Source organism: Opisthorchis viverrini (genome assembly GCF_000715545.1).
Source record: "Opisthorchis viverrini unplaced genomic scaffold opera_v5_9, whole genome shotgun sequence".
Classification (NCBI taxonomy): domain Eukaryota; kingdom Metazoa; phylum Platyhelminthes; class Trematoda; order Opisthorchiida; family Opisthorchiidae; genus Opisthorchis; species Opisthorchis viverrini.
The window spans coordinates 2,368,955-2,374,966 of record NW_008751665.1 but is presented as its reverse complement, the minus strand read 5'-3'; positions in this window follow the sequence as shown (position 1 = coordinate 2,374,966).

Below are 6,012 nucleotides of genomic sequence, written 5' to 3'. Positions count from 1 at the left end.
AGCATAAGGTTGACGGAAACTCGGGGACTGCGTCTACTTGATGAGCACCAAGAAGGACGAAACCGGTCGTGGGGCTTCGAAGAGGTTTCATCAACCTTGTGAGTAGTTTCCTTCTTGAAAAGACCAACTCTACTTAGCGAAATACACTCATTTGCATTCCAGTTTGGTTTTGACGGGAGACTCGCCTTTTTGCTTCTGGAGTCACACAGCCGATTAAATTGGAATCAAACCAGCAACCAATGTTTGGCTAGCTCGGGTTCTGTAGCTCGCAGACCGTAAATTGCAAACAGGTGTACGTTTTTGGGTTGCTAGGCCATGTCCTTTGTCTGATTCGTGATCTAGGCAACGCAGACACCACGGCAGCCTCACGGTAGCCTAACAACCGTTTCGCTTCAATTGAAAGTGAGACCGAAATGCCTAGCTCAATGAAAGACTTGTGACCAACTGTGCTGGAGGGGTCTTAGTTTTCCGATTGGTCTAAAGCAGTACCCAGCAGTACCCCGATGGAAACCCTCGCACAATAAGGACTACCATCTAGGTATAGTTCGCGCTGCTCCGCAGCCGTTGCCCTGTACCTGGTGTAAACCTGAGGGAATAAAACTGGGGAGTAAACAGGAGAGGGCAATCCCGTATTTGTTCCCCAAGTGTGGTTTGAAATTCGAACTAAACTGGTACGACCAAACACTTGAGCTCCACAGTGCACCTAAAGGAGGATCCCGTGACCCACTCTCCTCAACAGACACGTCTTAGGCACACATAAATGACTCGCTGGTACCAGCCATTATACAGATTGATGTGTACACTGATATCACAGAGGATTGCTTCTGGCATTTTTGTAGGCTTTTGATGATGAAAAGTGTTAAAGTTTGTAATATAAATATACATATACATAAAATATAAGCAGAATAGTAAATAAGATAATCCAACTACAAAGCCAGAACTACCGGCATCCTCCTCATTAACAAGACTTCCATCGTGGCCACAGTAAAACTTAGATTGGTAAAACCAACCGGTGTCAGTGTGTCAAGATGCTACTAGGTATCTTGCAAGCTGATGGTTCAGCATCACACGCATCGAGTCGGAAGTGGTGGTCACTGGTTATCAAGCACTTGTCTGAGATAGGACGTACAGTTGGATCTAAACTTGCCTTCACTGAATTATCGTGTAATGATAACCTGGAACTGTTGGCATTCTGTGTAGCTGTCGGATGAGAGGAAAGTAGTAAAAACTGTGTGCACAAAAAAGACCAAACCAATCTGCTCACCGGTAGTGGAACTGGTCCCACTCACCTCATGGAACATAGTGTGCAATGTGATCCTTTCCAACTGACGGTTGCCACGCGACTTACCTATAAAGGTATCACTTCTCTTGTATGTGACGGACAAAATTAGGTAACAAATTAACGCGATAACGTCAGAGCCAGTTTTTCTGAATTTTTGCATTTTAGCTACCTTTTCCAATTCGAGTATTAGTCTGACTAAACTTGTTGAGTTAGAATTAAGTTAGAAACTACCAGTTAGTTGGCATGCAGTGACAAACAGTTACACTGTGCGGTATTGTGCATCAGCCAGATGACAAAACGACCTTCGTTCCGATAAGCATATCAAATTACTTGTTTCGTTCACAAGCTACGGCCACGTTGGAAAGCATTTAAAATATGGAAGTTCGTTATAGCTGTGATTAGCGGGGTATGCATGTTGCTACCCCATTAGCTTTGTCACCAATCCATCGATCCTATGTCGTTTTGGCTCTTTTCCAGATAAGCCCCCCCCCCCCAAAAAAAAAAAACTCCGAAAATGCTCGTGCGGTGGGTAAATTACGGAACTATCTCGGTCACATATTATTGATCATGGAGTTCATCATCACCATGAGTGTACTCCCAGGTCATGAGCAAACCTAACCCAGCTCATGCAGTGCATGGAATATGCCTATCGCAGTGCACGCATAGGAATCACATGCGCTTGCAACGGGGTCAGCACGTGATTTCGTCGAATGGTGACCGCAGGTGTCGTCAGCACACCCACCGGAACGAGTTTTGGTGTGAGAACGACCGTTGCGGATGCATGTTTATGGCATGAATTGACGGGAAGTGGAACTGAACCCTCGCCACCAGAAAAGATTAGAAAAAAGAGTAAATGAAATTTGTACTTTTACTTTTTATTGAGGAGGGTAAACTTGGGACATGTCATTAATGGTTTGCATGAAAAGGTCCGTTTTTCGGTACCTTTGCCTCCAAACGAACTCACACAAGTGGCTGCCGAGTTTTTTGGACCAGCAATAAATGAATAGAATTACTGTCCCAAACTCCATTCTGGACCGCTCCAGTCAAGTTCCCTTTAGAAGACCGATGTCTTGCCGACACTGTCAGGCATTACACCCCTCCACCTGTCATTTGGTGGCCATTGCTGCATACACGTTGCTGATGGATCACTCCGTGGCTTTGCAAAATACGTAATGCCGTCTCCTTGTCATGAACGAGAGTTGAAAGCGTCAGAAAGTTCATTTGCGGTTTTACGTCGGGGCGGAGAAAAATTTTGCACAAAATGAGCCTACTTGCTGATAAGGAATTGTTTTCATCAAAAATGGGTCAAGGTTGTGTGCATACATCAAATTGAAGCTGGCAAAAAGTGGTGAGGCTTAACTTTTCACACATGCACTTTTTGCATTGGTGGCGGGGCTTCTCTGGAAAAGATCCGTCGTTTTCCAACACCTCGGAGCTGCTCATTCCTGCTGAAGGAATGACACCTTGGTAATACCTTTTGTTGGTGGTTTCCTTAGCATCCTCAGGACCTGGGCATGTGAGTTGAAACTAGTGACTGTAGTGTCCACACCGATTCTTGCTGCCCTGAGCGGCCAGTTGAGTTAGTGCGCCAGTCGATTGTTGGTACAGCACTAATGGAGGAAGGGCCGCTGGAGAATCCGATCAGTGAGGAGCGGTGAACTGAACTAGGGCTGGTGTGCAAGTTATTTTTGCTGCTCCTGATTTTCACTTGTGGACAAAATATCGACCGAAAATTTTCCGTCTTACACCGCAAAACCTCAGGTGTCTCTGTGGTCTGGCTGCCAATGCGTTACCGAGCCTGTTTACGCGCAGGTCGCAACTGCAACTTCAAGCTATGTGACCGAAGCGGATGATAGCTGAACACCACATCATTCCAATTAGGAATTCATCCGCTTGTTGTCATTCTAGCTGGCAGAAGATTTCAGCACAAGTCCAACAGTGTCCTCATCTGTCACCACAACACCATCTTCAGGGTCAAGCGAAAAGTACGAAAATGTTTGCGTTGTCCACCGCATATAGCAGTGTGTTAATGAGTGTATGGACAAATGACCCGATCGGTTGCGACGATAGAACAAAAAAACATGGAAAGTGCGATACTTGTAAGAATGATTCTGAATTACATCAAGAACTGAAAGAACAATAACGTCAGTGAGCGAGTTTGGCAGCCGATATGAACTCAAGATTGTATACAACCGTGCTAACACCACATCGAACTTCCAAGACAATAAAAATCTCGCTTTCGAGATCTGCATGCCTCACAGTAATGATAGAGTTAAACTTACTCCAAAAAGACGACTGTGCTTGCACCTCGTGATGAAATGGCTGACCGTGAGTTCTCATTTGTCCACGAATCTTTTTCCAAGCACCGTTCATGAAATGTCAACAAAAAGAAATTATACCATCATTGAAGACGAGGAGCTTAGTGGTGCGGAAACTGTTACGCGCACACGTAACGGATGGATTTGCGGGTCGTACTGTCATCGGGCCAACCAGATATTCAAAAGTAGCGTTAGACCGAAAACACTTTGATCCTCCTATCTGATTTAGACATTTTAGGTGGAAGTTGTATGGTACTTTATTCTGCTTATTTAACGCATACCTTTGACCACAGCATGCTTCAGTAGAGACCAGTGAACGAAACTAGAAGAGTCCATCCCTTTCAGCTGCGTATTGAAATGGTATTTTAAACTATTCCAGCAGATCTGTGTAAGTAACCATATTAGCTGCTTCATTCTTAGTGTTTTTGACAAGCATCCGACCTTTTGTTGGAATCAGAGAATTAATCGTTGGTCACAAATTTTCTCGCCAGTTTTCTACCACTTTCTTTCAATCTGAAGACATAGATGGGTTGATATATTCCAAAAATGGTTCATTCGGTCTCCCTGATTTCTTGCGATGCAGTTTTGGACAGCCAGTTTCCTATTTGGTGTTTTAGTATTGGCAAAATTTGAATTTTATCTGCTGGTTGTTATGAAGAAATGAACTGAGAGAGCTTAATTTGGTAACCAGATCCCTATGAATCTTACTCCAAGCTAAAAACCGCAAGAACAAAGCGCAGCCGAGTGAGCAGTTCGACAGTGATCTTTCCTCATTACTCGCTTATACGAACGTTGGTGACTTTATAGAAACCGATCCGTCTGCGTATTCTGCTGCTCCTCTCCGGACCATTGATCACGCAGTTTTTCAAATCGGATCAGTTTAATTTCAAGCACAGAACACCGAACTATTTCACAATAAACTATATTTCCTCATTTCAGCCATTTTGAACCAAACAGCAGAAACGAAATCTCGAAAAGATCTACACAGAATAAGTTGGAATTTGGTTTGTCTGCTGATTGACCAATCCTATTTTGGATGGAATTCATTTATAAATAAGAAGGATGGATGGATTTCTTGATGAAAGCTCACTAAAAACTCCTGGACAGCCCACGACCGGTTTCGCTCTTTTTAAATTACACCAAGTAGGTGCATTCCCCGAGTTTTCTTCAAACCTCTGCATATAATCTGTGACGCACAAATTGTGACAGGATTTAGGAATTTATTTTGCAGCCCACCGACCTTCTTTCCCTATTCAAACCAGTGTTTTTTCGAATACGTCATGCATGAGAGAGCAAAAACATTCTATGGGGTTGCGTTTGAAAACTTATCCAGTTCTCCTATGATTTTACTATGAATCTGTCATCTAATATAGCCCCATGGTAAGTGATCAGTTAGCTATAACATGAGGTTCCCATATGTCAGTCTGTTCTTCCGCCCACGATAATACCTTAACACGAGTGAGCAGTGTAAATGGGCTGTCGGGCACTCAACGTATAGTGTGCAGTAGTCCCACTCTAATGGAACCAGATAGAGTCGCATTAACTCAGAGGCGTGATTTAACCTGTGGTATGTAGTGAGTAAATTATTCATAAAAGTATAAGATACTGCTCTTCACCAAGGTCAGCTGTCCACGTCGTTACCCTGAACCGCATAAGATATTCTAAGGCCCTGGCTTCCAGAAGATTCGTCCGATTATCATTTTTTGTTGAAAGAAAAACGCTCCCTGCCTTGTTACCTTCGGTTCGCCTCAGCGTTTGTTGACCGCATCAGAGCATGCGATTTAAGCACAAGCCGGCATTCTGATTGGTCTGAAGTGCACAAGCTAGGAAGCGCGCGCATTCAAATTGCCTTTGCGCACAAGCCATGTGATGAACAATTTAAATGTGTGATGTGAAGAAAGTAAAAGAACATGGATGGTTAAAGCAAGTGAGGACAGGCAAGAGTGCCAAAGCTGAAAAGAAAAAATAACTGGCTAGATTCCCCCATTTTCGTACTGACGGGAGAATGCAGAAAAGAGGTGTAGTGATAGACCCTTATTCCAGCCGTGCATTGAGGCACAGGCCATTAGAACGCAAATGCTTATCCAACGGCACTAGCCAGCCAAAGCGTACCGTTTGTGGAAACTTTGGTTGAGCGGCTGAACCTTTCTGGATCAATCATATGTTCGTGTTTGGCTTGTGCATGGATCGCGCACATAAGCCGGTACAATATGGTCAGTTGTGCACAAGCCAGGATGGTGGTCATTGCTCAGTGCCCCCCCCCCCCCCCCCCCCCCTGGATCAATTGTTCGTGTTTGGCTTGTGCATGGATCGCGCACATAAGCCGGTACAATATGGTCAGTTGTGCACAAGCCAGGATGGTGGTTGGTCCTCAGTGCCCCCCCCCCGCGTGATATGGCGACCAGGGCACCA